Consider the following 12,691-nt stretch of genomic DNA (forward strand, 5'->3'; position numbering starts at 1 on the left):
ATTGTACCAATGTCCCTAAATGCTGTTAAAATGATAAATAAATACTGGTGAGGAAAGTGATTTACTGCCGAAAACAAACAGTGACAGGCTGCAGCGGTCATGTGGCATATACCTGCACGTCACCTTTGCAGTCTTTACATAAACAGCGGAAGAAAGACCCAACCTGTAGAGAACAGCGCCAGACAAAGAGGCGAGGATATAGGGGAATAGCCTGCAAGATCGGCAACTATAGTGTGCAGCTGCGTGCTGCCGGAAGTCCGTCCAGCCCAATTCACTATAATGGGGATCGGCGGAGATCCGGCTGCAGTGCGGCAAATACCGCTGCACGCGGATTTTCATGTGGGTTTGTCCAGATTCACCCTGTGTTGCAAAGGGTGTTGGGGGTCCCAGAGGTAGTCCCACACCTATCAGACACTTCTGGCATATCCTATCGATTTGCCAGGTGTTAATACCTTTTCGTCTTAACCACTACTGCCTTATAAACTGTAGCAAAAACCTCAGGTTTAGGCCTCATGCACACGACCGTTGTTGTGTTCCGTTCCGCAAAATGGGGTTCCGTTGTTCTGTGATCCGTTTTTGTTTCCGTGTGTCTTCCTTTATTTTTGGAGTATCACCAGACATGAAGGAAAGTAATAAAAAAGTCTAAGTCAAGTTTGCCATGCAAATGATAGGAAAAAAACGGACGCGGATAACAATCTTGTGTGCCTCCGCGTTTTTTCACGGTCCCATTGACTTGAATGGGTCCGCGAACCGTTTTCCGTGAAAAAATAGGACAGGTTATATTTTTTTGACGGACTGGAACCACGGATCACGGACGCGGATGACAAACGGTGCATTAGCCGAGTTTTTAACTGACCCATTGAAAGTCAATGGGTCCGCAGAAATTCACGAAAAACGGACACGGAATAAAACAACGGTCGTGTGCATGAGACCTTAGGGTACCTGCGCTTTTATTGTTGCTAATTTGATGTGGATTTGCCGCAGATCTCAGTCCATGCATTGCAAAGGGTGAAATCTGCGCACACACAAAAAATAAATAATAATAAATAAATGAAAAAAACGCGCAGACATTTGACATGCGGTGGATTCCTAATTCTCCACGGCAGGTCAATTTCTGCAAAAATCTTGTTTTTCCACATGAAAATCCACAACGTGTGCAGGCAGCCGTATAGCTTTGATTTACACTACCCACTACACTAAAGTTAGGGATATTTGGCTTGTAGGTGAAATTTCAGGATAAACCAAATATGCACTCTAACCTTTACAGATGAACTTAATGTGACCTTCTGTAAACTTCAGAATGTATACATCCAACTGTTCAGTGTTTGGCCTCATGCACACGGCCGTGATCCGCGGCCGAGAGCGGTCTGTGGTAACCCGGCCGGGATTCCTGCTGACAACAGGAGCGCACGGCGTCATTGGTTGCTATGACGCCGTGCGCTTCATGCCGCCGCTGCTGTACAGTGATACACTCGTATAGATCATACCAGTGTATCACTGTACAGCAGCGGCGACATGAAGCGCACAGCGTCATAGCAACCAATGACGCCGTGCGCTCCTGCTGTCAGCAGGAATCCCGGCCGGGTTACCACAGACCGCTCTCGGCCGCGGAACACGGCCGTGTGCATGAGGCCAAACACTGAACAGTTGGATGTATACATTCTGAAGTTTACAGAAGGTCACATTAAGTTCATCTGTAAAGGTTAGAGTGCATATTTGGTTTATCCGTGTGCATGAGGCCTTTCACTGCTTTTTGCACAACTTGCTGTTCTCTAACAAGGAGCTTAACGGCAAAATTCACAACAGGTGATTGATCCATGAATTGCCCAATAAATTTCCTGGTTCAGTTAGAATTGGTATTTAAACAGTCCTCCTCATCATGCGGTTTGCATTTTGACATCATGAGACCAAGAAGACACCAAACAATTGATCAACAGTACCTCGCCATTGAGAGATTTCAAGCAGCATGTTCTCAGACGGAAGTGGCCACTGAGTGTCATCAGCAGGTTGCAACAGAGATACAGAGAGACTGGAAGAGTCAGGCCTCATGCACACGACCGTTTTTTGGGTCCACATCCGAGCCGCAGTTTTTGCGGCTCGGGTGTGGACTTATTCACTTCAACTTCCGTGTGTGGTCCGCATCCTTTGTTCCGTTCCGTGGCCCCGCAAAAAAGAAATATAGCATGTCCTACTCTTGTCCGTTTTGTGGACAAGAATAGACATTTCTACAATGGGCCGCCCGTTCCGCAAATTGCGGAAGGCACGCGGACGGCTTCCGTTTTTTGCGGACCACAAAAAACGGAACGGTCGTGTGTATGAGGCCTCACAGAAAGGCATAGACGTGGACGTCCTTTGGCCACATCCTACACTGATAACCACTTCATTGTGAACAATGCCCTGCGGAACTAGATGATGAATGCTGAAACCGTTTACATCAGCGTGTTCTGCGTGCTAGACGACCTGCAAGTGTACCTGACCACAGGCGTTGTCGTCTTGCATGGGCCAGGGAGTATCTAGGCTGGACAAGGGACCAGTGGGCCTCAGTGCTGTTTACTGATGATCGATTTTGAGCAGAAATGATGGCCGCCAACGATGTTGGAGACTAGGGGTGGGCGATATATGCGATATGGACGAGATGAATCTGTGCAACAATACAGATTTTGTCCATATCGCATATATCGCCGGACCGCGATATGACCAGGAGCGGTAGTGAATAGACAAACCTTCTGACCGCTCCGTGGCTCCAGCTTCCAACTCTGCACCGCGCTAACTGTAGTGGCCAGGGCCTGGCTGACGCTGTGTGTGACGTCAGGTCCTGCAATGCATGCTGGGAAGAAGACGCGACACCTGCGGACTGCCGACTCGCCGAACACCCTGCAGGATAGGTAAGTATAGCGATTCTGGGGGGGGCTGATGGCACTGGCTCTGGGGGACATATGGCAGGCAGATGATGGTAAATGTCACATGGGGGCTGATGGCACTGGCTCTTCTGGGGGACATATGGCAGGCAGATGGCAAATGCCACATGGGGCTGATGGCACTGGCTCTGGGGGACAAATGGCAGGCAGATGATGGCAAATGCCACATGGGGCTGATGGCACTGGCTCTGGGGGACATATTGCAGGCAGATGATGGTAAATGCCACATGGGGGCTGATGGCACTGACTCTTCTGGGGGACATATGGCAGGCAGATGGCAAATGCCACATGGGGCTGATGGCACTGGCTCTGGGGGACATATGGCAGGCAGATGATGGCAAATGCCACATGGGGCTGATGGCACTGGCTCTGGGGGACATATGGCAGATGATGGCAAATGGCTTGGGGCTGATGGCACTGGCTCTGGGGGACATGTCTTATGGCAGTTTTGTAATTTGTATTTTTTGTATACATACTAAGCCTGCACAATATATCGCCAAAGCAATCGCAATAAATCGCCATATCGCAATCGCCAATTGGCCGACCCAAAAATGTATTACCATATTTTTCGCTTTATAAGACAAACTTTTTCCCCCAAAAAGCGATGGTTGACTTTATACGTGGCTGACACGGATGTATCGCCGGCCGCTATGCTGCACAGCGCAGCCGGCGATACATCAGTTACAGTGCAGTGAGGGAGGAGGGGCTGGAGGCAAGTCGTTATTTTAATGAACAAATGTTCTTCTATTTATTCTATTTTAATTATCTGTTCTTTGCAGTGCTATTAAGAAAATGGCAAGTTTTGTATTTTGTACTTCTGCAGTAATGCAAATATTTTATTTAATTTAGTAAAAGATGTTTTATTTTGAAAAACACTGTGCATTTCAGTTCTGGAGTTAAAGTGAGTCTGTCACCTCCATATGGCCATATACAGTGCTTACATGGCTCTGTAGCACACCTATACAGGATTGTAACGGTACCTTTGTTCTTTTCTTTAGACTTGCACCAGCAGGAAAAACTAAGTTTAATTCATATGCAAATGAGCACTCGCAAGTGCCCAGGGCGGCATTCAGTGTGTAGGTGCCCAGGCTGCTCTGCCTTCTTTTCACTTTACTCCTCCCCAGCCTCTTCCTTTGTCCTATCGATGAGGCAAGAGACTTGGAGGGCGGGCAAAGGCAGAGACTGGGGAGGAGTAAAGTGAAAAGAAGGCAGAGCAGCCTGGGCTCCTACACACTGAACGCCGCCCCTGGGCACTTGCGAGTGCTCATTTGCATATGAATTAAACTTAGTTTTTCCTGCTGGTGCAAGTTACAATCCTGTATAGGTGTGCTACAGAGCCATGTAAGCATTGTATATGGCCATATGGAGGTGACAGACTCCCTTTAAGCATAACTACATTTCAGCATTATCAGTAATTTGTGTGTGCTTTTGCCTTGAAAATCCAAGCAAATAGACCTCTAGCACAATTCCCTTAAAATATCGCATCGCATATCGTTATCGCAATTTTTAGGGCCCTAATCGCAATCGCACAAAATTCCCATATCGTGCAGCCCTAATACATACAGAAGAAAATAATATATCGCAATATATATCGCATATCGCACATGCTTCAAATTATATCACAATATAGATTTTGGGCCATATCGCCCACCCCTATTGGAGACCATAAGGAAAGCACTATGCACCAGCCACTGTTTTCACCAGATGAGCCTTTGGTGGTAGTGTTACAGTGTGGGCAGGTGTGTCTAGTGAATACAGAACTGCCCTACACTTTGTGAATGGTACAGTGACAAGCCCATAGTACTTGAATAACATCATTAATCCAGTCATTGTGCCTCTGCATGAACAACACAGGCCTAATTTCATCTTCATGGAAGACTACGCGCCAGCTCACCGAGGTCTCATCATTGGGGAGAATGGCTGCTGGAGACTGGGGTACCTCAAATGGAGTTGCCCGCATTTTCTCCAGACCTAAATCCCATTGAAAACCTATGGGATCAGCTGAGTTGCCATGTAGAGGCTCGTAACTCTGTACCCCAGAACCTCAATGACCTGAGGGCCACCCTTCATGAAGAGTGGGATGCCATGCCCCAGCAGACAATAAGTCGACTTGTGAACAGCATGAGACGTCGTCGTCAAGCTGTAATTGATGCTCAAGGCCACATGACAAGTTATTGAGACACTGACATTTCTGTAGGGGTATACCCACCACTTTTGTTTCAATAAATTGTTTGAGATGAGGAAATCACCATTGCATGCTTCTACTTAAATGCCCTACTTTCCTGCTATAATATCTCTGTAGCCTGAACTTTTTAGGTTTTCCTTGAATTTCACCCGAAAGCCAAATGTCCCTAACTTTTTGTGAGTAGTTATCTAATAATGTACCACCTCATGTACATATGTCTGTGAGGGTAAGTGCACACTTGCAGCAGGCACCCCGGTGTTTCGGCAGAGGAACAGAATACTGGAATCATCATATCCGGCATAGCAGTGTTTTTCTATCTGGCAGAATACCGACATTCATGCTGGACACCTGACAGACCTTATTATAATGAATGAGTTCTGTGGGCCCCGGGTCTGGTTCTGGTTCTTTGGCCAGAATAGAAGAACGCTTGCCGCACATGTGCACTCATCCTGACAACGCTGTGCCTTTCATTTGTAAATCTGCCTGATGAAGGAGCCGCTGTGCTCTGAAAGCCAATAAAACTATCACTGCTGGAATACTTTAACATCACACAGATCTTTCTGGCTAACTCAGAACCTTGATATTTTAGCCCCATAGACATTAAGGCCCTTTCACATGAGCGAATATTCCGCGCGGGTGCAATGAGTGATGCGAACGCATTGCGCCCGCACGGAATCCAGATCCATTCATTTCAATGGGGCTGTGTACATGAGCATTGGTTTTCACGCATCACTTGTGCTTTGCGTGAAAAATCGCAGCATGTTCTATAGTCTGCAAGTTTCACGCAACGCTGGCCCCATAGAAGTGAATGGGGCTGTGTGCAAGCAAGCTGCGAGCAAGTGCGAATGCAATGCGTTTTTCACGGATTGTTGCTAAGAGATGTTGTTTGTAAACCTTCAGTTTTTTATCACGCGCGTGCAAAACGCATTAAATCGCATTGCACCCGCGCGGAAAAAACTGAACAACTGAACGCAATCGCAGACAAAACTGACTGAACTTGCTTGCACAATGGTGCGAGTTTCACTGAACGCACCCTTAACGCATCTGGACCTAATCAGTCACACTCGTCTGCAAGGAGCCCAAGTGTAAAAACAAACACATTTTCGGGCACATCTGGCGCCTGGATTTAGCCACCTCTGGTTAACATGCGTATAAACATTACATCACATGGGACTGGGCCCCAAAAACAGGTTCCACAAGTCTTATAGTTTCTACATGACACAGCTGACGAGGTGGAGGATTTGGCAAACCTCTTATTGTCAACCTTTTCATCAGCAAGGGAAATGCTAAGATGCCAAGGCGTGGTAAACAGTACAGAACACACTATAGAAGAACACTACAGGAGATATAACTGGTACCATACACTGGCTGACTACTAAGCTTCAGTCACATCTGCAGTTTGCTTTCCATTCTTCATTTTCATCAATAGGAACAGAAAGACTGAATGCAAGCCAAAAACAGATCCGTCACATGATGGGCATCGGGTGCACCCAGCACACCCCATTGTGTCCATGTGTGGACAAAACATTGAAGCCTAGAGGTCGTACAGTGGAAAAATACTCCTCTTAGGACCTGTTCACACAGCAGTCCATGACAATATTCCACGGGTGGACACATGGCATCTTTCCATGAGAGGCAGCACTGCCATTAGCGAGGCCAGCTGTTTAATGCCATGACAGTGCCAAGGTGGTTCATGTTCAGTCAGTATTGTCTGCGTTTGAGTTCAGTTTCTTCCACGTGGGTGCAATCAGTTTTGATGCGTTTTTCACGCTCGTGGAAAAAAACGGAAGGTTTACAAACAACATCTAGCAACCATCAGTGAAAAACGCATCGCATCCGAATTACATCCAGGGCTGCGTGAAAAACGCAGAATACAGAATATGCTGCGATTCTCACACAATGTAGACATGATGCATGAAAAACAACGCTCATGTGCACAGAGTTATTTATTTCAATGGGTCTGTGCACATGAGCGCTATTTTGAAATTAATGGGTCAGGGTTCAGTGCGGGTGCAATGCGTTCGCTTCACGCAACCCGCGGAAAACTCGCTTGTGTGAAAGAGGCCTTGGGCCTCTTTCACACGGGCGAGTTTTCCGCGCGGGTGCAATGCGCGAGTTGAACGCATTGCACCCGCACTGAATCCGGACCCATTAATTTCTATGGGGCTGTGCAGATGAGCGGTGATTTTCACGCATCACTTATACGTTGCGTGAAAATCACAGCAAGCTCTATATTGTGCATTTTTCACGCAACACAGGCCCCATAGAAGTGAATAGGGCTGCGTGAAAATCGCAAGCATCCACAAGCAAGTGCGCAGAGGTCGATCTAAATTTTTTCCAGAAGAGTAAAAATACTCCTCTTAACAATTTTGAGAAGTATTTTTAGCCGAGGAGCAGTACAAATCTTGCGGTAAAACACATACATAATGCATAGGCCCACATAGCGGTATGAGGCTGATATTTCTGCAGGGAAACCATTACTAGTCTCCAATGCAGAAATAAATGTAGACAATTTTACATTTATCCAACATCATACACTAAACATAAGATCACTGCGGCCATACACGGCGCCCACCTGACGCGGCCATACACTGCGCTAGGGTTGTTGCGGGTATCAAAACTTCGATACCCAATCGATACTTTTGACCCAGTATCGATACGATACTGGGATTTCCATTTTTTCAATACTGGGCTGCGCTGCTTCCACCAATGCACGGAGAGAGGGGCGGACGCACTGCGCCACCAATGATAGGACTTTTCCTGGGTCCAGACTTAGTTAAGTATTAGGCTACATAGAGCGGCGCCCAGAGATGTCCCAGCACTTACTATTATTCCTGGGCGCTGCTCCGTTCGCCCGCTGTGCCCCATTACTATCTCCTGCTCCATATGCTAATTACTATCGGAGCAATGGGGAAGAGACATCAGCTTCACTAGTGGGCGTTCCTTCTCGCTGCGATTGGACAGCGCTACAGCCAGGGAGAAGGAACGCCCACTAGTGAAGCTGATGTCTCTTCCCCATTGCTCTGATAGTAATTAGCATATGAAGCAGGAGACAGTAATGGGGCATAGCGGGCGAACAGAGCGGCGCCCAGGAATAATAGTAAGTGCTGGGACATCTCTGGGCGCCGCTCTATGTAGCCTAATACTTAACTAAGTCCGGACCCAGGAAAAGTCCTAAAATTGGTGGCGCAGTGCGTCCGCCCCTCTCTCCGTCCATTTGTGGAAGCAGCGCAGCCCAGTATCGAAAAAAATAGAAATCCCGGGATCGTATCGATACCGGGTCAAAAGTATTGATTGGGTATCGAAATTTCGATACCCGCAACAACCCTAGCGCAGTGTATGGCAGCGTCAGGTGGGCGCAGTGTATGGCAGCAGTGGTCTTATGTTTAGTGTTTTTAACACATAATACAGGAGGCGGGTACTGGCAGCAAATCAGCGGCAGTTAACCCGTCAGGTGCGGCACCTGAGGGGTTAGCTTCCGCTGATTTGCTGCCAGTACCCGCCTCCTGTATTAAGGGTTAATTATCATTGGTTTGGGCAGAGCGCCCCCCCCCCCAACCCACCACATTAAATCATTGGTGGCGCAGTGCGCCCACTCCCCCTCAACCCCCCCAGTAATAAAATCATTGGTGGCGGTGGCCACAGGGTCCCCTCTCCCCTCCTCATTGGTGGTGGCAGTGGCAGCTTCTGATCGGAGCCCCAGCAGTGTAAGCCTGGGGCTCCGATCGGTTACCATGGCAGCCAGGGCGCTATTGAAACCCTGGCTGCCATGGTAACATCCCTGATGCTGTGTGCACAGAGCAGCAGGAAGAGTGTGAGGTCCTATTCACCCTGATAGAGCTCTATTAGGGCGAATAGGACAAGGAATGAAAAGATCCCAGGTTCTAACCCCCCAAGGGGGAAAATAATTATTAAATAAAAAGTGTAAAAAAAAATAAAAAATCACCCCCTTTCCCAATTTCACTTATAAAATATATAAACAATAAATAAATAAACATATCACATATCGCCACGTAAGAAAAAAACAAACTATTAAAATATTTTAAAAAATCTATGCGGAATGCACGTGGCTTTTTTTGTTTATTTTTTCGCGTGGTGTCGAATGGTATCAAGTATCGCAATACTTTTTTATGGTGTCGAAAATCAAAAATTTGGTATCACAACAACTCTACACTGCGCCCACCTGATGCTGCCATACACAGGGCCCACCTGACACTACTATATACATATTACATACAGAGCTCTACCAGATGCCCATTACACAGATAGTTTACTATATACATATTGCACACACAGCTCTGCTACATGTCCATTACACAGATAGAACTACTGTGTGCACATAACACACAGAAAACTGTACAATAGACTGGTTACACTGACATAGCCATGCCTTATACACACCTTCCATACATAAAGGACCTCTGCATTCTCCACCAGCACAGTCCTACACGAAGCCTGTGCTCCCCTAACTCCTCCCACACACATGGCTGATCACATGACTGTGACATCACCACAGGTCCTGTAACCACAATGTAGTGTTTAGTCCAGACACTGGTGCGGCTCCTGGTGAGAGAGATGTCCGTGAGGGGCGAGACTTCTCGGGAGAGGGGCGGGGCTTCATGTGTGCCGGACCTGGCAGCTTCTAAAACAGCGCTCCTGACTAGAAAAAGACCTTTTCCAGGGAGTAAAATGGCCGGAACAGGCGTCTATGACGCTTGTACAGGCGTTATTGCAACCTCTGCAAGTGCGGATGCGGTGCTATTTTCACGCATGGTTGCTAGGAGACTATCGGGATGGGGACCTGATCTTTATTATTTTAGGTGTATTATAGGTGTTGTGTAGATTTTATTATTTTCCCTTATAGCATGGTTATAAAGGGAAAATTAGGGATGGAGGGGTTAAGAAATAAAAAATATATATTAAATTCACCTCATCCACTTGTTCGCGCAGCCCGGCTCCTCTTCTATCTTCTTTTTTTATCCGCACTCATCACATGATCCATCACCATGAGTGCAGTGACGTCACCAGGTCATCAAAGAAGAAGAAAGAAGAGAAGGGTTGTTTTTTTAACCCCTCCATCCCTAATTTACTTCGCATTCTGTATTAAGAATGCTATAATTTTCCCTTATAACCATGCTATAAGGGAAAATAATAAAATCTACACAACACCTAACCCAAACTTCTGTGAAGAAGTCCGGGTTCGGGTCTGGGTACCAAACATGCCGATTTTTCTCACGCGCGTGCAAAACGCTTTGCACTTGTGCGGAAAAATCACGCATTTTTCCCCGACACACCCGTATCCTATCCGGGCCTCACACGCGACACCCGTGTGAAAGAGGCCTTAGGGTGGCTGCACGTGATGCAGATTATGCCTCATTCACACAGTCAGTGTTTGGTCAGTGATTTCCATCAGTGATTTTGAGCCAAAACCAGGTGCGGCTATAAACACAGAACAGGTGCAGATCTTCCCTTATACCTTATATTTGTGGAGGCTCCAATCCTGGTTTTGGCTCACAATCACTGATGGAAATCACTGACCGCACACTGATGAGGCTTTAATGTGCAGAAAATCTGCATCCAAAACGCACATCAATCCGCAATTTTTTGGTGCAGTTTTTGGTCTGGATTTGATGCAAATTTTCCAGATCTCATCCTTCCACTGAAAAGGGGTGAAATCCACACAAAAAAATAATAATCCGCACAGGTGGTCAAATTCCACACCCAAGGAAAAAAAGTTGGCTGGCACCGTATTACACTGCGGTGTTTCCACACAAAATCTGCACTATGCACAGTTAGGCTGCGTTCACACGGGCGAGATTTCCACACGGGTGCAATGCGGTAGGTGAACGCATTGCACCCGCACTGAATCTGGACCCATTCATTTCAATGGGGCTGTTCAGATGAGCGATGATTTTCACGCATCACTTATGCGTTGCGTGAAAATCGCAATGGATGGACCATGTGATTGGAGCATGTGATCTTACGTCATCAAAGGTCCTTTAGCCCATAGTTCATCTTTTGAGAAGTAAAGAAGAGACCGGGACTTACGCGAACAAACGGAGAAGGTGAGTTAATTTTTTTTATTTTTTTTAACCCTCAACTGATCACCTACTATGCATTCTGTTTTCAGAATGCTATTATTTTCCCTTATAACCATGTTATAAGGGAAAATAATAACATCTACACAACACCGAACCCAAACCTAAACTTCTGTGAAGAAGTTCGGGTCTGGGTACCACAGTCGGTTTTTTATCACGCGTGTGCAAAACACAATGCACACGCGCGATAAAAACTGAACAACGGAACGCAATCGCAGTCAAAACTGACTGCAATTGCATTCCTACTCGCGCGGGTTTGCCGCAACACACCGGGACGCATCCGGAACTAATCCGGACACGCTCGTGTGAACCCAGCCTTAGGCCCTTTTAACAAGAGCGAGTTTTCAGTGAGGGAGCAATGCATGAAGTGAACGCATAGCACCCGCAGTGAATCCTGTGAAAAACGCAGAATATAGAACATGCTGCCATGTGTGAAAAACAACGCTCATCTGCACAGACACGTTGAAATGAATGGGCCAGGATTTAGTGCGGGTGCTATGAATTCAATTCACGATGCTAGGGAGGCTCGCCTCTGTCACCGCCTGCCATTGGCTGCTCTCCCCCCAGACACTGGATGTTTTCATCCGTGCACGGGCAGAAGCAGCTGCGCGGGGAGCGGGAATCAGTGTGAGGAGCCCGGGCATATTGGGGGCCATTTCCAGCCTCGGATAACCCCTTTAAAAAGTTGATGTCAATTCATCCCCTTCCACAAATATTTCAGACTGGAACTCTGGGTCAGCAGCTGCCAACATAAAATACCCCTTACTGGTGCCACCTACCACCGGTTGCATGTCAGGCACTCCAGTCAATCAGAGCGCTCTTCAGTGCAGAGTAGGGTTGGGTGATTTTGTCAAAAAAGAGAATATCCATTATTTTTAATTTAAAGGGTTTATCTCACCTCAGACATTGACGGCTATGTACGCTATTGCCGTAATCATATTGACATGCAGAATCCGGTCGCCATGTCTTTTTTTAGCAAATAGAAAACGCTGTAAAAACAAAACCCATAAAACCGGGACAGCATTGTGTTTTTTATTCAAGTTCATCCCACAAAGGATGTTTTTCCCATTTTCCAATACAAGCTATGGTAAACTAAATGAAGCCAGTAAAACGCAATAAATAAGCACTAATATGACTACATAAATGAGAAATGTAAAGCGTTATGGCTCCTGGAAGGGGTCATTAAGGGATTAAACTAATAAGGAATGCATAGTTCAGTCCATCTGTCATCAGATTTGTATCTATGAAACTGACTGACCTGTTGCATGAGCACTTGGCAGCTGAAGGCAGGGGTGAACTGACCATAGACCTACTGAAAAACTTCCCGGTGGGCCGATGCCCAGGTGGTCACCGCCAGCCATGTAAGCAATGATACAACACTCTCCTCCTGACTCCTGAATTCAACTGTAATGCCATCCTGAGGCATCTGGAGAGAACGTGGCAGCTGGCACTGGACACCACAGAGTGGCAGTTTTAAGAAAAGTATTCTG

The 12,691-nt window shown here is 46.7% G+C and overlaps 1 protein-coding gene across 2 annotated transcripts in view; it reads right to left on the reverse strand.

The window, feature by feature from the left end:
* EPS15L1 (epidermal growth factor receptor pathway substrate 15 like 1) overlaps nt 1-12,691 on the reverse strand; it is a 297,626-nt gene that overhangs the window by 274,189 nt on the left and 10,746 nt on the right. The gene's annotated exons all lie outside the window — the stretch shown is intronic.

Source organism: Bufo bufo, chromosome 2 (assembly GCF_905171765.1).
Source record: "Bufo bufo chromosome 2, aBufBuf1.1, whole genome shotgun sequence".
Taxonomy (NCBI): domain Eukaryota; kingdom Metazoa; phylum Chordata; class Amphibia; order Anura; family Bufonidae; genus Bufo; species Bufo bufo.